A 24,893-nucleotide genomic window follows, 5' to 3' on the forward strand; every position below is an offset into this window, starting at 1 on the left:
TGTGTACACTCACAGTCCACCATGAAAAAAGGGTACCAGAACAAAATCGTCCTAATGACATCATGAGGGATCATGTAACATTAGGTTAAAACTGCAGTTTTTCTCCTTAAGTTTTGTACAGGTTTTTGTACACACGTTTATCGATTTTGGGCTGAAGAATACTATGGAGTATGAGAACGAAAGAGAAATCATATTTTTTCTTTGTTTGATTTGAAATATATCCAATAGTCAGAATATCAAGTAATATTTCATAAAAATGTTTCAGTTTAAATGCAAATCACGTGACTTGAATTTAAAGGTGTAGTTTTTCTGCACTGGGAATATTTTAGCCCCTTGATATTGTACACGTTTTCAAGCCACCATATTCATAACTCGGCGAGCTTCAATAGTCATCAGAATGTAGGGGAACGATTAGATCTGATTTTGCCCCATAATTCACAAATATGACCAATAGAGGGCGCTCGTCTCTTGGAAAAGTTTAGTGCCCAAAGTTAACCGCGCTGGCAGCTATGTAGGTGTATACATACCGTTTCTAAAAATAGACCTTGTATCCATGCAGCGGAGGGATACGCGCCATTTCTGTTTGACCTTTGGCTTTTGTGTGACATGTACATGTATAGAGCATGCATGACGTGCGTGATGTCTTGAAGTTGATATGAGGGGAGTTGACGTGTAGCTAGCTGGGGAGAGAGAAGGGGAAAGTTTTTGGTCTCTTTTTCCCGGTTCCATTTTCGGAATGGAGTAGAGTAACAGCTGGTGCAGCCTGACTTGCCTTCTCCCCTGGAACATGAATGTGATGATTTGATGTGGAATCTGAGTAAGATCATGTAAATAAATCAGCAACTTTCTGAAGGTCTGAACTGCCATTCTCTGAGTTTTGTTCGACTGTGATGTACCATGTGTCATCGGTATAGCACCAAGCAGCGCAACCCCGCGCATACTACAAGAAGTATGGCAAAGAAAGACCGTTATACAATAATGATGCCCAAGATAATGAAATAGTGATGACATCATTACCTATTTTTTAAATTGATTTTTAATCTTTAATTTTCCCCATAGGTATTCTACACATGTTTAAACAGCCAGTCTTCGAGACTGGTCAATCGGACAGATTCCATATTTGTGCACACTTGTAGTCCATCATGCAGAGAGGGTCCTAGGACACAATCATCATAATGATATCATCAGGGATCCCATGACATGAGATTAACCACTTCGGGCCGGGGCATTTTTCAACGTTGAGGTTGCTGGGCCGGCATGACTATCATTTTTTCCGTTTTCAAAATCCTTCAACAATTCATCATTCCATTTAACAGTCGTTTATAGCCGCACGGAGTAATCTTCGAGCACTACTCTAAGTTGACAGGTGACCTTCATTGACGCCCGAATATTTCAGCCAAGCCTGCAGCCTTGTAAACAGAGCCCAGATTATGCGGTGTTATACAACTGTCTTTTGTTCACGAACCTGGCTCAGTGCACTGCTGACCTCTTTTCAATAGGGGCCAGATTAGCATGCAGGGGTGCTGTGTGGCTCATCGCTGCGGTGGTGGAGAGCTTTTGTCCCCGGTGGTAATCCGCTTGCTCTAAATACCCCAAACCCTGGTATACGGTTTCAAAATAACGCTGGATTATCACCACTTTTGAGAGTGAAAAATGCCGGTCATGCCCAGCAGTCTGGTCTTTTGTTCGGAGTACAGTCTTTTGTTACAGGGCCCTGTTTCCTTTGTCCGAGTTCGGAGACCCCGGCCACACATATAAACCATACGGCTCCGATTTCGGAGTCCCCGGCTGGTAGTGGTTAAAGCCGCAGTTTTCCTTCATAGGTTTTATGCAAGTTTTCTACTACACACTATTATCGAGCTTAACCACTCCCTGCCAGGGATTCCCGATCCGGACACGTACGCTCTACAGTACTGCTCAAATTTTTGGGTTTTTTTTCTTTCCATGCTCCCTTCCCCTTAAGGAGATGAGACAACAGTGTTGACCCATTAACTCATTCGTTTTTCAGTGTGTTCAAACTGCATGTGTTTGAATAAACTAACCTGAACTCAAAAATGACAACGTTGAGCTGTCATTGCCGAAGTGCTTTATTTTTAATGAAATGTTCACATTGTAAAATTTAAAATATTTCATTTATTCTAAATACGTATGTATTTACTTTTTTATTCATGCATGGTTTGTCCATTTTTTTCCAACATTGAGTTCATTTTGGACTTACTCTGACATGTTCTTTATATTGAAATTAATTGTAATTTTTGGATTATCATAGTCATCATTGCTTCACTAATCGTTACTTCAGACATTCCAAGTTCAATTTTGAGTTGAGTTGATAACAATTACCATTTTACACTAAGGATGCTCACAGTGTTAACATTTCCAAGTAATGGGTGCACACTGCAGGCTTGGGAAATATATTGAATCCAACCCACCTGTATGCCCGGACCTAAAATTTATTTTGAGGGATTTTTAAAAGCTAGACCAAGCAAAGGTGTACCCTTTATAAAATAAATACTGATTTGAGATACACAGGACAATTTTGGTATCATAAATCGGGAAAATTGATATTTCAGAGTGCTATTCATTTTATCATGAAACAAGCAACTACGTTACATGTTTCTATTATATCATGTGTAAACATGAAAGGTTTCAATGGGTCATCACATTTACGAGGAACTCTCCAACAATTCTTTACCGTTTAGGTATGTATGGGTTCTTGTATAAGAAAAAAAATATATAAAAAGGAGTTTTAATTTCATCCCTTCCAGACATTAAAAAGGCAATCAAATTCGAGCAAAGGGGTTTCAAGGTACAGTATTTAATATTTTTTCACGTAAAAATGTAGCTGCATTATGTAACAGCAGTTTAAGATTTTTCCAACATAACAAAAGTGTTGTAGTCGAGTACTTTTTACTGAGTACCAAGTACTGCCAAGTACTTTGACTGCCGAGTACAAAGACAGGTTGAGTACTTTGCCAGCCGAGTACAAGTACTGGTTTCCGAGTACAAGTACTTGCACTTCCGAGTACGAATACAAGAACAATTAAGTACTTCTAATTCCGAATACAAGTATTTCTAATTCAAAAGTAGTTTTATCTTAATCTAGAGACTCTGAGACCTGCCACTGTGTAAAGAAACACCGAATGCAGATGACAAGGCTACAAGAACAAGTGATCTGACTAGCAATGTCACGGTCACTACACGTGCGTTGCAGCAGTTGACACAACGTGCAAGGCGCGGCGAAGTCTATTTTCCAGACTCAATTATTCTAATGCCTGTGATTTTCTGTATGCTGGGTTCGTCGTTAGAATTTTCGGGTCCAGGAACCAGACTACCAATGCCCAAGTAAATTGGAGGACCATTCTGGAGCACCACAATATAATTTGCATACAGTACGTGATTGGTTAAGTACGCGCATAGACGGAAATGGGTCGTATAGGTTAATGGTCCCACGTTCGGCCTTCTCGTTGTCAGAACTTTATCTAATATCGGGTCAGTGGGGTCGATATTTTTGTACCTTAACTCAATGGCCGTGGTAAGTTAACTTAAAGGATTTTTTTATCAAGTACTATTAATCGAGTACGAGTACTCTGATGCTCGAGTACAATTTTTGGATGTCAACTTCCGAGTATTTTGTAACCCGAGTACAAGAACTGTAGTTTGAGTACGAGTACTCGGACATCCGAGTACAAGTACGAGTACTCTGAAAACAGTACTCGAGTAGTACTCGAGTACGAGTACCGAGTACTACAACACTGCATAACAAGTGGGCTGGTCTACTTTCAGCAGCATCATAAACTATTTACAGTTAAGGCCAGAGTAAAGGTTCACGCGATGACATGATATATTGATCACACACACGTTAGGCGCAATACACGTTCCTGATATATCATGCAGAGTGTCCTCAATACACGCAGGATTGGCCCGACAACGGAAATGTGTATTGAGTAAACCGCACACACTATGCCTTAAGTGGTGTCACTGACCTGTGAACGTGAAGCAGGAAAATGCTGCACGCTCGCAAACGGGCACTGCATTCCGTTCACCACAATTACATGCATGTTTGCATGTCTTTGAAATCGTGGCGTACGTATTAAACCACTTTAAAATTGAAGAGCCCAATGTTTAAAAATCCAATCACGATGCACAACGAACTACACTGAGTTGTCCAACGTGCAATAATGACCGTAAAATAATGCTTATGATATCGAACGATGCACCCTTGGTGTAGATATTAATGTCACTACCAAGCAGTCTGTTCAGGAAGAGTGCTGGCTTGATTTGGTTCGGCACAACTGATTCACAAAATCTCATGAAATGGAATTAACGATCCACCTTTAGTGAAAAAGATATCTCTTGCCACTCCGAAATGATCTGGATTGCACAGGATCATCAGGAATACTTTCCTGACGGGCAACGTAAAGAACATCTCTGTACATGGGAAAAGGACAACATCAATCCACTGGGGCATCCATTTCTTCAGCCAGATCGAATCAACTAACACGCAGATGCAAAAATCAAGCATTAACATTCTTTTCAAGAAAATGTTGGTCAAAGTAAAAAAAAATACGCTCGTGACATCTGTACTATATTATTTTGCAGGACCCGCGGCAGGACACCCTGACGAAAAAAATATATGCCTGCGCCGCTCCACTACAACTTCCCCCGCCCCGATTTTGTTCACTGGATTTCCATTCTGCTATCCTAAGTTTCCAAAGTAAGAAAAAGTTTATTGCGCTACGTTGGACTAAGTTTGACGACATTTATATTGGAAATTATGCCATACCGTCTTCGGATCTGGATACAATGTAGACCCGTAAACAGGGCCCAACAAATACTCCTCCGTCGTACCAGTATACGGCGGAGGAAAACAATACATACCATGAAGAAACTGAAGAAAGATTTCGTAGTTTTGGATTGCAAAACCGATTCAGTCCAACTGCGGACGGACAATCAACAACTTTATCGCCCACATTGTGTGACGGAGATCCTTTGTTTTCTTCAAAATAAAATTTTTTAATTTGATATACATATAAACAGGATTGTCAAAAGCGTAGCTGCCATTTTCTCGATCGGTTTATAATTATCTGGATCAGCAAGTTCGGACAAAAAAATCAAGCTAGAAAGTGAGAAATCATACGTATCAGTCAGAACCACCCGAGAAATTCTGATTATCTGACAATGCATTTAATTTTGGTCGTGTAACAAAATTTTATTGACTCTGAAACAAAACTCAATTGTGTGTATGTTTTGAAAATTTCACAAATATTATGTACGATGGCTTAACTGAACACGGACCTTCATCTCAATCCGTCTCTCAAGAACAAGCAAGGTGAAACAGGCACGGACCGACTACGACCGTACCACCGATTGACCAATCACGTACCCGCATAGCACTGACTTCACATAAAATTAATTATGCACGTGTAGTTAGTTAGGTGATCTGTATTGCAAACATTAACGAGGCCAAAAGTCCTTAGGATAAATTAAAGTGCCATTTTTAATTAATAGCCATTTGATTCAATCAATCATTTTGTCGCATGGAGAGCCAGCTTTGCCTTAATTACGAGTTTCATACAGTTCCCTCTGAATAAAAGCTAATCCCCGCCGCGTCTGGGCTTTTCACTGGTAGTACATGTATATTCGCTTCCTAAAATTTAAAAAAAAATGAAAAAGGAATAAATTATTACAAGAAAAATTCTGCTTGTCAAAAATCAGCTTCTGATGGCCAAATGCACGTCCCATCAACTTTAGTGTTGTAAATTTGTTTTTAAGAGCCTGAGGAAAGTGGCCAGGAAAAAGCCTCAGTCCAAATTCCCCTGGGCACCCTCACCAAAAGCTAATACATTACATTTCCAACTGAAAAATGCTGGATTTTCACGGTCTGTTGCGACAGGTGTAGTCTAGACCTAGCATAAAAATGGAAGAACAGGATTCCCCATAATGGAGTCTTCTCATAATCACCTATCTGAAAAGAATTTCCACGGAATATAGTCTGCAAATAAACACATAGTTTTGTTGGGCACTGCCTTGGTCCGCATGCTGCCGTTATTATTGGTACCCGGTACTGAGACTAAAGACAGTGTGTATACTAGATGGCTAATCATGCGCAGTGGGACCAACTGACATTCAACTTGTTTAAGTCCTTGCGTTTTGTTTTGTCAATTATCTGAAATAAAACATTCACGACTTATTTATTTCAGAACAAAACACAGATATAATAATTTAATTTTAGTCTTAATTATGACATCTACACAACTGCATATTTACGAATTTATATGTACATGGTCCTCAAATCACAAATGTGGGAAATCAGGTTAACTAGAGCAAGTTTTTTCTGTTGCTAATCATCATGGCGGCATGTGGTAAACAATTTTTTGCTGCGCGGCGGCGATGCCTCGGGTGTGGTTTATTTGCAATACTTTATTGGGCATACTCGGGCTGATTTTAGGACATAGTAGCTATATCAAGCTGTATTCTTTCTACAAAGCCTTTGCAAGGTGACATGTGGCTCTGGAATACAACTTTAATGAGCAATCGTCCGCGTGACTCCCAGGTGAATTGTCAACTTCGGTGCATGCGCTGCCATAAATGTAAATGTATTTTCAGAGATAGGACAGCATATATATTATTGCCACATCTTTTAAAACCGCATCTTAAAGAGGTACAGTTAACCTTAGGCCTAAATTACTGATTTCGAGCATACAAAAATCGGTTGAGCACTAACAGTCCTTTCATAAAAATGGTGCAGCTCGTATTTACCACAGTAAACACTAAGCTTAACTCTAAACTTCCAGGGTGATTTCCGAAAGAACACTTCTCCATTCTTGCAAATTCCAGCGGTTGACCGTGTCAAGTGGAATAAACAGGCGACAAGGAAAACCCCAAATGTGATAGGCTCTTGATCATCAGGTGAAACTTCAAATCAGGTAGTTGCACCACTTCCTCATCAGACTATATCCGGAATGTCAGCCTTTCATTTCTTATGGCATCTCTCTGGTAGCTCGGAAACTTCCTGTTGGATGCGCTTTAGGGACAGATGCTACAGGAATTTTCTTTCTGGGCATATACAAATTTTTTTTTCAGACCATTAAACAAAACAACCCCCAAACCAAATCCACTTCCGAAACAATATGATCAGAGTAACCAGGAAATTCACTGGCTCAGGATGAGGCAATTGTGTGACTTTAAACATGAATTACTTGCTTGAAAGCTAGAGATAGGCTTCGTTTGGAGGGGGGGAAGTGAAGGCCAGCGGTGAGATTGGCCTTGGAAACTCACAACGTCAGGTGGCGACTTAGAAAGACTGGAACTAGGATGAGAAGGTCCAGTGAATCTGTATGTGGTCTTAAGTGAGACAGAAGCTGGAGTTGGAAAGGTCTCATGTGAAGTCAGCACCATACTCTGGCAAACTGCTCAAGCCCTGTAAGCAAGGAATTGTCCCTGTCGCAGTGGGCGGGATCAGATATGCTCCGGACTAAAGGTCGGGCGGATGGACTGAGTGGGTAGAGAAGTGGAGTAAGCCCCAGAAGGCCAGTAGGGGGTGTGTGGACGGGCCTAAGACGCTCAAAGAAGGCCTGTGGGGGTGCAACTGATCGACTGGATGTATCACCCCAAACGTGGGACCGGCCGAAGACTGCTGTGAGTCCCAAAGTAACTTGAACAGCGAACTCGCAGTGTGGGTATTGCACGGTTATACCCTGAACCAACCGAAAAGAAGGAAACAGTAAAACTATGCACTGTCCTATTACCTAGGTTAGCAAGGACTGAAACTGCCGCACAACTGTCCTTACCAACTAAGCAATCCCGGGCTCGCTTATGGACAAATTACTGTACTCGGAGTGGGGTTAGAAGCACAACTCTGAAACTTTCCCTCTCCAGAACTTAATCTAATGCACAAAAAGAGAGAGAAGTAGAGCCAAAGAAAAAATCCGGAATTTCTGGCGAAAAACCATTTGAAATAAGAACAAAGAAACTCAGAATAACGAGACAACCACTCTCAAGATATTTTTTTTCTTTTTTTTTTACAAAATGTACAAAATGCCACAAGTGTGGCGAAGCTAATCAAGGTATATATAGACAAGAAATAACAAGCAGAATAAATAGACTAACGAATTCTGAATCAAGAAATACATACATGTACAAGAAACAAACAGCGCCACTTAGGTGAAGTCTGGAAAGGAGGTTAACAAAAAACTAGGTCAAACAAAAGACAGCCTGCCACCTTGCGCAAGACTGAAACATGTGAAAGGAACGGCAAAAATAAAAATAAATATAGGGGAAAAGGAACTGCCTTACTGTTCACAAGAAAGAAAATGGACAGACAAACAAGGTGATTGAGAAATGACACCGAAACCACAACCACCGAAGGAAAAACTCTTGAAAATTTCGGAGCCTGACATAAACACGTCCGATAGTAACAGTGCTAAGAAAAGAGGAAGAACATGGCGGCCGCCCATGCGGGAGTCGAGCGAGTGAGGACACACTGCTGGTGATTGGGAATTTAGCGAATGGAAGTAATGGACTAGGAAATAATGCATTTGTATTGGTAATCTGCGTAGGTTGCAGGCAGTAGACTAGAACTTCCACATTCACAAAAAGACCCAGACTTTTTCAATCCCTGTATTGTTTTTGTCTGTTTTTGTTATTCAAGGAATCCGTCAATTCCAATGAAATTATAGGAATTCCATGTTTCTTTGAAAAGGATCTTATACACTTTTTCATATTTACAAAAGATACATCGAAGCAAAAAGTTTGCCTGATTTTCAAGAGACAGGAAGCCTTCAAGCTTTCAACGGCGATCATAGTCCAAAATGGAAAGACTGGATCAACAAGAAACTGAAGTCAGTATTTTTATGTTAAACAGTACAAACATCACGATTTTTTTACAAACAAGACATCAAGAACACATTAGAAGAACAAAAAGAACAAAGTAACCAAAGGGGGTCTGGGTGGTATTAGATAAAGTCGTTGCGTTTTATGTCAATGTCGCACTTTATGAACAGTTGAGAGGAAGTAGTTACATACCGCTCCCCAAACACGTGATCATCAATGTAAAAAACAAAGATCAACGATGCATATGCTGGGCATTGAGAGTGGTTAAAGGACTCTATAGAGACAATGTCAAACATCAACTCAAAAACAATCCAAAATATAAATTACACAAAGATAGAACGATTACTTACAAGGAATCAGATGGTTTAAATTTTACAAACGTACATGTAGACTTTCCAAGCCCAGTGTCTTAAATACCATGCATTGAAGCCTGAAACAATGTGGCGATAAATGTATTTGGTTACGCAAAAGACGGTTATTGTTGGATCAAAAATTTTTCCAGACTCATTTCAGGTGAAATAGATAATCACGACGGTATAACATATTTCTGCTTTGATTGTTGAACCTACTATACAACCCAACAGACACTAGACCAATACAAAAAAGACTGTGAAGGAATACATGCTCCTCCTTCCAAAGTGCACTACCTGAAAAAAGTGAAAACAATCTCAAATTTAAAAATCCTTTGTAACCTATGCCGATTTTGAATCTGTTTTAGAACCTGTGCCGCCACAAGAAGCCAACATGGTCAAACCTCAACATCACAAACCGTCTGGTTATATACGCAGTTGTACGCTACGACAGTGTATGCATGAGTCACAAAACCTATCGAGGTCAAGACACTGCTACTAACTTAATAGAGTCTCTCATGCAAGAAAAACACAACATCAACCAAATGTTTGCCTGGCCAAAACCGCCTTTATGGACATCAGAACTACAAAAATAACACAACTCGTGCGACGTTTGTCGGATCTGCGAGAATCACAGTGTCACTGTCCCATTCCCAAAAAAAAAGACCAAATGATAGATTTTAGTTTTAAAAACAATAGTGGCTACACCGAATACATTTGCATGAGCTGTGAAAACCCATCAACAAGTTTAGAAAGGTCAGGGACCACTGTCAAATCACCGATAAATATCGTGGCCCCGCTCACGCTAACTGCAATCTCAAACTTCAAGTCGTACCTGACAAGACCCACATTCCAGTCCTGTCGCAAAACTTGGAAAATTACAACGCCCATCTGATTGTTCCATTTTCACGGGTAAAAAAAAAGTCCTTGCAAAAAACTCTGAAAAGTATGTTTCATTTTCCCTTGATCAACTGCGATTTCTCGATTCGTTTAATTTTATGGCCACTTCACTTGATCGGTTGGCTAAAAATTGCTCTCGAGAGGCTTTTGAGTTGCTCCATGATCGGTTTCCCAACCACACCGATCAACTGTTGGAAAGAAGTGTCTATCCACATGAGTACATCAATTCATTTGAAAAGTTTGAAGAGACCCGCTTGCCCTCAGAGACAGGTTTTACAGTTCACTCAAACAGGAGACTATATCTGAAAAAGAGTATATACGCGCTCAATGAGTCTGGCAAGCTTTTAGATGTGGCACTATAGGCGATTACCACAATCTCTACGTAGAAACAGACATGTTGTTACTTACAGGTGTCTTTGAAAACTTTCGTAAAGTCTGCAAGACGCACCACGGTCTCGATCCCACCAATTATTACATGGCTCCCAGTTTGTCTTGGGATGCTTAGTTGAAACACTGCCATTCAACTCAAGCTTTTAACGGACATCGACAAACACCTCTTTTTTGAACGGGCCAAATGAGGCGGTATATCTAGTGTGGGGGGCAAACGACATGCCAAAGCAAACAATCCGGGTCTCAAAGACTATGATCCAAATCAACCGACTTCACACATACTTCACCTAGACGCAAAGAATCTCTACGGATGGGCCATGTCTCAACCGCTGCCGTATGGTCACTTTTGCTGGGATAAAAACCTGGGCAAGTTTTACCACTGAATACATTTAAAAGCTTTCACCTCTGTCTAAAACCGGCTATGTGCTGGAAGTGACTCTTGATTATCCTTAACACCTGCACGATCTCTACAACGATTTCCCTCTTGCATTTGAAATCATTCAGGTGTCTGCATGTAGTTTGTCAAACTATCTAAAAAACAAAACAGAGAAAAGACCACCTCTGCAGACAAACTCATAGCCATGCTTTCAACCAAAAAGAAGTATGTCATTCATTATCGCCCGATGCAAAAATATCTCGAGCTCAGTCTACAATTGAAAACAGTTCACCGTGTGTTGTATTTTTCGCTAGCACCTTGGAAGCACAGCTACCTTGACAAAAACACTGAGTTGCGCAAATGAGCCACTTCTGACTTTGAGAAATATTTTTTTTTCAAACTAATGAACAACCAGGTATTTGGCAAAACCATGGAAAATGTGAGAAATCGAATCGACTGGCACCTACTGCGAAACAATCAAGATACTACACTATACAAACGCATAGTTGCTCAACCAAATTACAAATTGACTACCCCGTTCCCCGAGTGCGATCTCTCATTTATCGAAATGTATAGAATTAAACCATGCTGAACAAACCCATATATTGTGGCGTAAGTGTGCTTGACTTGTAAAAAACATTAATTTGTGACTTTTACTACAACACATTGAAACGAGACTTTGGAAATGTCAGTTTGCTATATAGCGACACCGACAGTTTGCTTGTTCAGATCCAAACTGACGACGTCGACCAATACCTGCATAAAAAAGGAGACCACTTTGACTTTCCAACTACCCAACAGATCACTCATTATACAACACAAAAAACAAAAAAATAATCGGCAAAATGAAAGACGAATTTGGTGGCAAACTCGTTTCGGGAGTGGTGTGTTTACGCTCTAAAATGTATTCGATCTCACGTGAAGACAACACAAAACTCAAAAAAGCCAAAGGAGTGACCAGACAAAACAACTTCGACACAAGGCTTATAAAGAAACATTGTTTGATCACAAACACGTCTTTAAAAAACAACATCACATTAGATCACAAAAGAACATGATTTATACCGTTGTGCAAAACAAATTGAGCCTGTCACTGCTAGACACAATACGATACATCCTTGACAATGGCATTGACACTTTCGCCTGTCATTACCTAGTCAATGGTAACTCCCTGTTTTTCGGGCACCACTTGAAGCTCTTCTTTTACAAAAGAATGCTTGGGGCCATTGAGCACGTAATATAGCGTTGGTCCCGTTATCACCTTTTTACCATTGATCTGTTTGAATTGATCCGTGCATTTTTCGATTTGATACACGTCAATGCTCCAGATTGGATTGGTTGCTCTTCACCGGGGTAATATAGATATAGAACTAAGGCATTTGGTTCAAGCCTCGCTTCGCTTTGCTATTTGCTTCGCTCCTCTGAGGAGCAGCAGGCAACTGTTTTACTCAGTTAAGCTTCATAGCTTCTGCAGGAACCACTTCATTGTCTGGTTCATTACGGATCAACCGGGTTTTTTCTTCATTTAGCGATTTCACAACCTAGGGCAACCTTTCCACCCATTCTACGTTTCGTTGTTCACCCAGATTTAACATTTGTTGCACATACTGCTATCCATACAAACGCTCGGCCAATGTTCTGTTAAATCGTTCTACGATTCCTTTCAATCGATGTACCCCCAGTTTGCCCACTTGTACCTTTACACCCATTTCTACAAACGTTTTTATAAACTCACATTTAAATTCCAATCCAGAGTCTATGTTGACCGTTTTGGGCCAAGTCAAAGGAGACCTGCCATACACCCGTTTTACAGCATTGGTTACTTGCTTGGCTGTTTTGCTAGTCAAAGCTTGGCTTCTTTGTATGCCATGTCAATGACAGTTAACATGTATTTGTAAGTGCATGGTTTTACTCGATCCCAAGGTAAATACAACACATCCATTTAAAGCATGTCATTGGGTGCTGCAAACTCTGATTGTAAAGTTCTCGGCCTGGACACGTATCCAGGGGCAGGCAGCTAAATTATATGCTCATGCTCAATGATCGCAACAAAGTCGTTAAATCGAGCAACACCTCAGCTCAATATGCGATTTCAAGTATAACACTCGAATACGAAGTCAATACGAGCGAGTTTGCAACCTCAAGCACTGAAAAATAAATATCAAGGACTTACATATTTGATAGAATTAACAATTTGAATACATAAAGGGTAAATAAATTGGATGTTCAATGAAACGTGGTCATTAACCAACCGATCCACAGTTTGAAATGTGTTTTAATTTTATTCAAAGATCCCAGTCAAACACCCTCAGAGGTTTTACAATCCTCACATCATTAAAACAATCATTACCGCTGAAGGTAAACCCAATCAATTGTTTTCAGAAGAAATGTACAAATATCATCATTGGAACGAAGCGTATTATCGGGTCACCACTTTGTCGATATCGGCGACTATCTGAAAGACAAATACGGTTTGTGGCTCGACTTTCGCAGCACCGATGACAACACGGGCCACGGTAGTGGGCGTAGAGTAGGTGACTCAGGTGGCATCTTGATAGAAATGACACGAAAAGCAGAAAACGCAGGTGAACTTGTGATGTACGTGTTTCTCATTGTGGATGCCCAACTCACGATCGAAAAACGGAGATTATAAATCGTTGAGTTATTAGTTCTGTGAAATTAGTTATGCATAATCAATGTTCATTTATTTTAAAAATGAGTGTAAACGAAAATAATTCTCAAAATGCTTTAATCATTGGAAAAACTAACTCGGGAAAAACCAAGTGGGTACTCAACTTACTCAAAAGTGATTATTTATATGCCTTTGAAACTATTGTGATCATATGTCCCACAATCTTCGAAACCAAAATGTATCTTGAAAGACGGTTGTTTACCGATCCCAACGTATACCTTTGTGACACTGATCACGAACATTTAGAATTAAACAAGGTCACTGATCTTTTTCAAAAGTGCTCGATGGAACCGAGATGTTGTTTTTGATCGATGACTGTTCTTCTGAACAGTAAAAAATGTATAACAAAAAATCGAAGGCAGGAAACATATGTGCCTTGACCAAAATGGCATTTTCCGGGTGACACTTTTTGCACAGTTGTTGGTTGCTCATGCAGAAATACAACTTGGTTCTCAAAGATTACCACAAAAACACAGTGTGGATCGTGATGTTTTATTGTAAAGACCGGTACTCGTTTGATCAAGCCTTAGACAAAAACGATGAGGTTCCGATGAATACCGTGCTAAATTTAAAAAACATCTGAGGGATGTGAAATTTAGTAAATTTGTGTTAAACACCGAACCAGCAGTGAGTTGGTGTTTGTTGTAACCCAGTTGATGCAACCCAGTTGCAATTTCCAAAATGAATTACAACTAGTTATCTCCCGGTTGATGAAGCCCAAATGTAACCCAGTTGAAACTGTTGTAATACCCAACTACAATTTCTCAAATGAATTGTAACCAGTTATACCCAATTGTAACCCAGTTGTAACGCGGTTGAAACAAATTGTTTAAAACATGTTATGACAAACAGAAACAAAAAAGTAACATTGTTGCAATACGTTCAACTAGTTATCAAGCTAGTTATAGCACTCAATTTAATGTATTATACTTACGAATACACACGATTGAAACAAAATTTTTTATAAAAAACCACTTTGCTCAGTTTTGTGTTATACCAAAGTTTGAATGAAATTAAGCAACTTTTTTTTCTTCTTTTAAAAAATGGAAGAACAAACCGCAAGTCAGACAAGTCAGACAAGACTCACAATGATTTTAAAATCACATGCTGCAAACCCAACTGATTTCAAAGATTTTAATTCTCGACTATGCTCGTTAGTAGCTGCAGGAGATTCCAAAAAGTATTTTGGCAAAGAATTCACTGTTACAGAAATCAAAAGTTTGCAACCGTCACAACAAGAAAAACTGTATCAAAGTTATGCAGTTCAATTTGGCAAGGAAGTCATATCCACGGTGCGTGAAAGTCTGTTGTCATTGTATTTGCGTTTACTCGGAATGGTGCTTCCGATTGAATTTGTGGGACACAACATCACGTTAAACTCGGAAGAATCCTTGACCCAAGATCTCAAACTTGATCCCATTATTAGTTTGGGGCAATTCTTCACAGAAGTTTGTTACCAGTACGGAAGTTACCTTTCTCAGCTAGTTGCTGAGTTTATTACAACAAAACATCTTTGTTTTAACAAAAACTCACAACATAAACTTTCTTGCTTTGTAACAAATCGTAACAACAATGGAAACAGAAACAAGGAAAGCGAGCGAAGCAAGTGTAGCGAGCAAAGCAATCAAAGCCAGAGCCAGAGCAAAACCCAGCAGACACCTCACCAGACTCCACAAACTCTGAAGACCTCAACCAAAAACGCAAATCTAACCAAAAACCCCAAATGAATCGTTCAAGGTAAAAAACTTGCAGAACATAAATGTAAAATGAAAGACCAACACTTTGCCTCACTGACAAAAAATGGAGGAAACGTCTCAACCGCTTAATGGTATCACTCCGTCATTTCATCCTTGGCTAATTTTGGCAGGGGTTGGTGTGCGGCTTTTGGCGTTAAACATATTTTCAAAAAGGCGAGCGAACGAGCAAAGTGAGTGAAGCAAACCAAACTAGTCAAAACCAAACCAACCCAAAGTTTCTAAATCAGCTACTCAATTGGTACCCAACCAATCCCAGAAATTTTAGAAATGGAGTAACTTGAAGAAAAATAAAAAAATTTTTTCTTGACATTAATAAAACAAGATGACAACACAAATAAACGATATCGTTAACATGCTTTACAACGGTGCAGTCGTGAGTCTGATTACGATGGGATACAGTGTGTCTTGAAATTTTGAAATCAGAATCTTGAAATGGAAGTCGTCCGATTTTAGATAGAATGGGTACTGAAGACATTGCAAAACTTGCTGCATTGGTCACCAGATCGACAGCTACTCAAGAATGGTTGGTTGCACAGGGCTTTACTCCAAAAAGTATTACCAGTGTACCAGCAACCAAACAAAGCCCCTGAAACCTGTAAGATGAACCAAAACTTCATAAACCAAAACCAAAAAAAATTTCAGTACTTTAGAAAACAAGGTATGGCAGACTGAGGGTTTGATGGCACAACAAAATGGACAGAATAGACAGATCAAGCAGACCAAGCAGATCATCATGATGATTATCCCTCTGATGATTATATCCTCCAACCTCCATTGGAAGAAGAAACCATATTTACAGGTCAAGAACAAGGCACGGCAAAATTAAGGAGAGAGTTAGCCAAAGATATAATGAATGACTTTTATGATACAACTAAAAGAGAAACCGGATACGAGGCAACGGTTTAGCCCCCAACATGTTTTATCTTGAGCAATTCGATCATTTAAACATCAAATATAAAGACAAAATTATTTTATTGACTGACAAAAAAGACAGAAATCAATTTCTTAGTTTAACCACAATTCAACATAGAACAAACATAGATTTTATGAGACACATTTTGGGTTTTAGTAATTATCAAAGAGAACTTCAAAAAGCACAAGCGGCTTTGTCTACCATTTAACCCAAAACATCCCGTTACATAAACTTGTTCAAGCATCAGAACAAGTCAGTGAAATCATAGAAACCCTCACTCAAGACAGAGGCGCACACAAACCAAATATCCGAGACTTACCCCTGAGAGAAATTTGCGGTTTTGACCGAGAGATGAAAAAGATCAGAGAAAGTTCAAGACTTAATTGCTGCTAAAATGAGTGAAATTAAAGATGAAATGGCAGATGCAAATGAATGACTAGAACTAGAACGACTTGATCGACTTTTCTAACGACCAGAATCTGAATAAACCGCACAAGTCAAAACTCATGTACGTGAATTACAAGATCAACTCGAAGGGTGAAAAGAAGAGATTTATTAGTGGGCAGCTTATAAAGTCAGATCTCACAAATTAAGTTTGATCGATCATGTGTTACATTCAGACAAATCTTTAGGTGAAAAAAAATTTTTAGAGAGCAAGGTGATTGTGTTAGGTATCGAGAATGGGGCTGGAGGCTTGGGAGCTACACCCACGTCAAAAACATAAAAAATCAGCTTAACAGAACCAGGGTTTCAGAACTGGGTTAAAAGACAACTTCAAAAATTGGCCAACGCGTAAAAAAAAAATTTGGGTATCTGCTTTGGGAGCTTCACCAGGCGTGATCGGAAGTGTGTTGAGTTGGTTGTTTAACATTGCGAGTAAAGTTGTCGGTTGGACCGCTGAACATCTGTGGGCTTTGTTTTGGCAGTGGGTGCGTTGGTGTTGGGTTATTTTAGTTCGGGAGATAAATAAAAATCAGGTTTAGAATTGTAAAACCTCGTTCAAATTGAGCGAGGTGTTGATTTCATGGGCCAAATTATGTCATAAACTAAATCAATGACAGTAAAATTGCAACCATGAGTGTCAGCGATAATTTTTCGTTTTGTGGGTGTCTTGGGTAGATACCTTGGCCGTTTGTGGAAATTTGTTTTGGTTTGTGGAGATTGGGTTGTTCCTTGGTTAAATACCTTGCCCATCAGGTCTTGGTTTCCTGGTTGTTCTTTTGGTTCAAAATCATCATTATCAGCGTCACCACTACCAAAGGAGTTTTGGCATATTGTAGCGAGTCTTGAAACTGATTAATAGATTGTTTGAGATCCGAAACCGAATTGATGAGAGATTCCACGATCGTGACAAACTGTTTTTGTGCGTCTAATTTGGTTCTTCTGGCCAACACGCTAGTTTTGGTTTGCACTTGAGCTCCAAATAAAGCATATACATAAGCTCGGATTGATTTGTTTACTTTTGGATCCCGATGTCTGTGAGTTTGGGTTCTTTTGTGAGGAATAAAGTCCCACCACCCTGTTTTGGCATCATTGTCTTCTTCTAACCAATGCACGCTCAGATCACTCGGGTGACCAGATCTTCTCGGTGGAAGGTGCCCAACCAAATTCCATGGTTTTTCTACCCCGATCTTCTCCGTGTTTGTCAAGGACAGGCATGTTTAAAAAATTTTTTCCGGGTTCACGTTAAATGTGTGACAGGTTATGATTGTTTCTGGGTACAGGAAGATATCTTCTGCTTTTAAATCTATCGTAATAGTAAGCGGTTCTGAGACTGTCTAAATAAGTGTCTCTTGTCTGTTTTTTTCCGGGTTCAGGTTAAATGCGTGACAGGTATTGAGAAACACTGTGATCTAGTGGTTGTTGTGCAGGTCAAACAGGTCTTCGTTTGGTAAGGGCATGGCACAGTCAAACAAAATTTTTTGAACAGTGTAAGTTCATCAAAACCCCTAGGTAAGGGTTGGGATCAACAATCAAGCCAAAGTCTACCCTACACACAGTCGTTGCACAATAGACCGCGAAATTGATTTGATTTTGATAACACGACATCGGATCTGTACGCCAACAATCAACACCACCTTGATGTGTTTTTTGAGGTGTATAATTAAGAAATAATAATTAAAAAGAAACAATGAATAGCCTTTATCCTGAGCTACCATATCATAAACCAAATAATAATTCATTTAATGAAACAAGTCAAGAATCGAGTCAAGAAATGAGCCATGAAACAAAGCTCTACAGGCTCAAAAAAATCGAAGACATCAAAAAAAAATTGATGCAAGAACACGACGCGAGAGAAACCACGTACAAAAAGATCAAACAGGTACTCACCGCGCTCAATTATGTGGAATATGGAGTTGAAGCATTGAAATCAGTTGAAACCTATGCGCTTTGATGGGGGTTGTTTCGGACCCCATCGGGCTGGTGATGGAAGGTCTCGCCATCAATGCATTTGGGGCATATGCAGTGTTGAAATATGGGAGTCAATTGTTAATCCACAAAACCAAAAAACATGATCAGATTTGGGTGTTGTGTGACACAAAGTTAAACACGATTGATGAATACGTTCCTCAAGCGATCAACGACAGAGACATTAGTGACAAAGAATTTGTGCTGATCACTTGTGAATTACGCAAGTTTAACAAACTAAAAGAAAAATGCCTAACAAAACAGATACCAAATTGGCTCAAACGAGAGTACGTGCCCAAGCGATCAACGACAGAGACATTAGTGACAAAGAATTTGTGCTGATCACTTGTGAATTACACAAGTTTAATAAACTAAAAGAAAAATGCGTAACGAAACAGATACCAAATTGGCTCAAACGAGTGTGTCTAAAGCTGAAACCCGAACCATAATTGAAGAAGGTGCTAAAACGTTGGCGAGAGAAATGTTGGACAAAGAGAAAAAATTGACAAAAGAAACAATTGGCAAAATCACCAAAATAAACAATGCTGCTGGAGTCTAAACATTGTTAAACATGAAACTGGATGGTATCTGGGGTATGAACATGTAAAAACACAATCACCTCCTAACTATTGTGAGCAATAGGTCCCAAGCGCACCTGACATGACGTTCTAAAAAAAATTTACCCCACTTCAATTGGTTAAGTTGAATTTGGTTTTATACTTTTTTTATATTCAGTTTATTACACTCTCACTTTCACACTAACTCTCACTCTCGCTATCACTTTTGCCCAATGCTTATAAAGCTTCTGTTTTAGACAAAATATTTAAATCGCTAACAGGTTTTAGTTTAGCTTCATCTTCGCGATATCTAACGCTTGTGCCACATGGAAGTATTCTGTGAGATCCATAATATAACTTTACATTGTTTGTTTGTAAAATAATTGGTCTGGGTAGATTTTTGATATTTGCCATACATAAGATGTTGTTGGTTATAGGGTATTTTAACTACGTGATTTATTTTATCTCATCACTGCGTGATTTAGAAGACCGATGAGAATTAATTATTCGTTTAGGTAACGGATAGTTTACGTTAGCGGTTTTGTGAGAGTGATTAGCTATAGTCATAAGTCTTTTGATTGATCTGATCAAGGATCCTTAAATGTTTTGAGTTGTGTCAAACACAATTTGATTACTTTTAAGTTCAAAATTCATAGATGGGTTGAATGCCATTACAACGCTTTGACACGATAAAACAATCAATCGTTTCGGTTTTTGTGCTGGTAGAGTATCGGGGAACAAGAATAAGATATGTTGTCGTTTCTTTTGATGGGTTCACTAATGACAAGTTTGTCCGGGTCAAAAGGACCATAAGTAATATTTGGGTCAGTATTGATGTCGTTGAGACATTGGTACTTGGCAGTCGTCGGTGATGATATAGGTTTGGGGTTTAGACATGGTTTGATAGTGATTTTTTGTGAGGGTGTGATAATCTTTTTTTTATTTTGATTTCTCAAAAAATGTATTCTTCAAAGTCTTTGTCACATTCAATTATTAAACCTAATTTTGCTGTGCTTTCGTCCAAGTCAGTTTCAGGATCGGAGTCATCATTTTTTTCTATATCTCATCATTCTATAGAAACCAAAATAATCTATTTTATCTCTGCAAGATAAATTCCATTATTCTCCGCGGCCGCAGAAACATGTTTTATTTGGGGGAGGGAAGGTCACGATATTTGTACTAATCACACCCAGGGGTTTGGAATGTAGACGAGTAATAAATCTCCTCCAGCTGCACCTGCTGGCTACCCCCACACCAATAACCCTGAATGACCACAGAAGGAGGGGAATGACTTCGCTAAAGCAGGTAACCTCTAACAGGAAGATAGATGATATGCATGTACATCGGAATACAATAACTATATGCGCAGCCTGGTTTGCGCCAACAAGCCACATTGGTTAAGTTTTTCAAAGCCATCACATGAAAATTGCATTCGCTCTGCAAGAGAACTCACTTTCAAGACCAGATGTTGTCTGATTGGCTCAGCTGTCTTGGGACTTTGGAGCGGATATTTACTCCATATATTCCCGAGTGCTTTCCTTCCATCCCTGGCCACTTGATTGCCTTGTTGCCAGGTCGCCCATAAGGCTGGGTTTCTTTCTCCTTGGAGTAGTTTTACGTTTCGTAGCAGCCAGCCATGCCCTGTTCAATCCGAGGGGGGGAAGACACCGGCCCACCGTTCATCCCCATTGTGTACCACTACAGCTACAGCTGCAGCCAGACATCGCTGCCATCCTGGGCGCCCCCATCGTGGGAAAGTGACAGCAGAGCCAGCACTAGAGGCCACCACAGAGAGGGCAACAGCTCCTACGACGGGTCGCAGTGCAATGCAGCGATAGCTGGCCAATCCACAGTGGAATTTTCGGAGGTGACACGCTCAGGTCTCGCAATTCTAGCCGCGACGGGATCAAGCCGGGTTTCTGCTGCTGGACCTACAGTAACAAGTATGCCCCCTGCTGCTGTCGGTGAGTCGGTCAGTGGACCTTTCAGTGGATGGCGACCTAACCTAACGGACATTAAGAGTAGTAGTATTGGCAGCACTAGCAATCGGTCTTCTGCCGGTTTGGGCACAAGTACAGAGCTTAACCCAAGTACATGTAGTTATGTCAGTACTTTTCCAAGTAGTGTTGGGGCCAATGTTTTGAGTGATAGTGGTTTAGTCCTCCTGACTAGTACGAATACTTCTCTCCCTTATTGTAATAAGGCGCTTGCAGATGAGAGAAGTAATAGGATCGGGGATGTAGTTCGTGCAGAAAGCCAACCCTCTCACACCGCCGGTCCTGGCTTTGCACAGGCCAATAACAACGGCCTTTTGCCCGGCGCGTCGGCTCTAGACATGCCAAGACTGGCTCTTCTACATTCTTTAAACATCGGGGCTCCCATTGATCTCCATGTCTCCCGATCAGTGAAAGAGAAAATTTGTAATGGCCAATATACTGAAATGGCATTATTATAGCGTGACAATGCCAACAGGGCGCTGGCCTCTACAGCGAGCAGGTCAGATTTAACCATGGCTGTTGAGCAAGACAGGGTTGTTTTTGGCCTGTGGCTCCTCAGCCGCGAAAACTGGATTCATATGATAAATGGTCAAGTGCATTTCATGTTTATATGGCTGTCTATTCTGTGGCACATCTGAGCTGGTTCTCAGAATTGCTGAAGTATGTGGAGATTATTCACACTGCGACGGTCCCAGGGCTGGGATGGCGGAACTATAACGAGCAGTTTCGCTTGCGAATGGAAACAAATCTGTCGCGGTCATGGGCAGCCATTGATATGAAGCTTTGGGTCACAATTGCGGCAGCCGGTAGTTTATTTTCTTCAGCAAATGCTACCGTCACGGCCACTAAAAACTCCTCACGTAAGGCCATCTGTTTTTTGTTCAATTCCATCACCGGTTGTCATTTGAATCCCTGCTGATATGCGCATAGCTGCCGTCGGTGTGGCTGTTCACAGCACGGAGCAGGGTTATGCAGAGTGGCCGTGGGGACAGCTGCCCACGGTTTTCCTGTGAAACCAGGGACTGCACCCAGTGGCACAATCTACACACGCTACAAGAAGACCACGCCGACAACTGCAGCGGGCGGGCGGCAGGCATTTCGGCCGGCTGTGCAGGGGCCAGAGGCTCCCCCAGGAGCAAACAGCAGCCAACAGTTCAGTGGTGGAAAATGAGAAAGAAACACCACTTTTCGTACCCCTAACACCCATTAACTTGCTACAGCAATGGTTATAAGATTATATGAACAGGGAAGCGGCTGTTCTGTTAGAGGAAGGTTTTTCACAGGTTTTCAGGGCCCTAGAGTTAGCAGAGATTCTAAATGTCTTATTAAGTCGGCATCGAACATGCCTGACATAGTCCTTAAAAACTGCAAAATGAAATTGTTCTTGGGAGAATTGCCCGACCCTTCATACACCGACCTTTGCCCAATTTCCAATGTTCTCCAATTGGGCTGGTGCCCAAACAGTAACCCAATTCCTTTTGCCTTATCCATCATCTGTCTAATCCCCGGGGGCTTTGGTGAATTACTTTATTGACAAAAAGGACTGCAAAGTCCATTATACGTTGTTCGATGCGGCAGTTGGGTTAGCCATGTCTGCAGGTCCTGATGCATGGTTGGCAAAGACGGACATTCAATCTGCGTTTAGACTCCTTCCAGTCGCATCTTCCGATTACAAATTGTTGTATTTTCAATTTCAAGGTAAGTTTTATAATGATAGGTGCCTATCGATGGGTTGTTCTATTTCATGCTGGCTATTTGAAACCTTCAGCACATTTTTGGAGTGCCACGCAAAGCAGGTTCTAGGAACACAGTTCATCACGCATTACTTGGATGATTTCTTATTCCTAGGTACGTCTTTTCAGCAATGTGCAATCCTTATGAATACTTTTCAAGGCTTTGTGCCAAGCTGGGGGTACCACTAGAGACCGAAAAGACAGAGAGCCCCAGTCGGGTAATTACTTATCTGGATTTGGAAATTGATACAGTAAGACACATGGTGCGCGTGCCAGATTCCAAAGTCTGTGTCTTGAGGGAGAAGATTCAATCTCTACTGAGACAGAAGAAGTTATCGCTCAAGGAAATTCAGTCCATAGTCAGTTCACTAAATTTTGTGTGTCGGGCTGTCGCCCCAGGCCGAGCCTTTATGTGGCGCTTGATCGGGTTAACCGGCGGCTCAAAAAAACCCATCATAAAGTCCGCCTTTTTCCCGGTGCAAAGCTTGACTTGCTCATGTGGTTGGAATTCCTTGAATATTTTAATGGAGTTTCCCCCTTTCATGATCAGGGCTGGCTCAATAGTGATGCATTAGAGTTATTTACAGATGCGGCGGGTAGAATTGGTTTCAGAGGTTATTTTTGTGGCTGCTGGTTTCAAGGCAAGTGGTCCCCAGTGCTGTTGGCGCTTTCGCCTTTAATTGCATACTGCAAATTTTATCCTTTAGTGGTCGCTGTGCTTTGTTGGGCCCCCTATCTAACAAAGCAGCGGGTGCGTTTTGGACAGATAATGAGGCAGTGGTGCACATTATCAATAAGCAATCCTCTAGTTGTGATTGAATGATGCATTTGGTGCGGCAGTTCGTATATCAGTGTCTGCGGTATAAATCTCGACACCTCAAAATCTCTGGGGAATGGACAAAAATTCTAGTTATTCGAAATTCAAGTTAAAAGAATGTTGAGATTTCTTTTGAAGTTAAGTCATTATTACGATGTGTATCATAACATGTACCTATATGCTGACTCACAGTTACCGTAAATCTGCCTACGATGACTTTTCAAATGACATTGTGGTTATTGTATACTTTGGTGCCGCAAGATTTTGTTCATAGAAAGTCATTTTTGCGGAGGATTTTTGTTGTCAATCGGCTGACAAATAACACATTTCATGTACTCTAATTCATTTAAACTGTGTACATTTGTGTGGCAAATCTATCTTTTGCATTGTGCATGTCTGACGCATTGTGGTGGTCCATTTCTGATACCGCACCACAATGCAGAACCTTGCACATGCATACTCGGGTGGGGTTTCCGGATAAGTCAGACGACTTTTTTCATCACATGAGGGCCCACCTTTTTGTGCTTCAGTAAAATTTTGTAAAAACAAAAATGCTATTGGTGTCTGTTTTTATTTTTTGTTCTTCGTATTTTATTTTCAAACTTTTGTTTACTTTTGGGAATGAGGTTTGGCTGCGCAAAAACTCTGTGTTGCAATCACGTGGTTGGTCCACTGCGCGTGAGCATGCTGTGGTTTGTGGCTCTAATTGGGCAGTCATCGCACGGGCGAGCGCAAGCAGTTGGGCCAGACCATTAGGCCAGACTTAACTTGCGTACGAGTGGTGCGTGCGCCATACACAAAGATCTCCGTAATGCATTGCCGCAGCCACCACAAAGAGTCATCAGCTGGCCTGCCGACGCACTGGCTACAATGGGCCCAAGGTAACAATTGGGCCAATTCCTGAAGGTCGGATTTCACGGTCACGGTGTGGTTACGTGTCTAGATCGATTATCATTGTAGGGAGCTTGCAGGTGTTCCAGCGTGAAGAGATGAAGTGTGCATGTCAGAAATGATTCATACCTAGACCCGCGTTCTGTTTACACTTTCTGGAAGTTTTTTGGCGGCGGTTTCTTTTGGATCTGCTACACAAAAACTTCGAGGTAAACAAATTCAGCAACATGAGTAGTTAGAGTTACGGACATGGTTTTGTACATAAAAGCCTATTCTTTT

The 24,893-nt window shown here is 40.6% G+C and overlaps 1 protein-coding gene across 7 annotated transcripts in view; it reads right to left on the reverse strand.

Annotated features, from left to right (window-relative positions):
* LOC110987750 (uncharacterized) overlaps positions 1-24,893 on the reverse strand; it is a 523,067-nt gene that overhangs the window by 478,327 nt on the left and 19,847 nt on the right. The window lies entirely within an intron of this gene.

The sequence above is a fragment of the Acanthaster planci genome, linkage group LG06 (assembly GCF_054643075.1).
Source record: "Acanthaster planci isolate LZ-2023a linkage group LG06, COTS_SCS, whole genome shotgun sequence".
In the NCBI taxonomy this organism is placed as follows: Eukaryota; Metazoa; Echinodermata; class Asteroidea; order Valvatida; family Acanthasteridae; genus Acanthaster; species Acanthaster planci.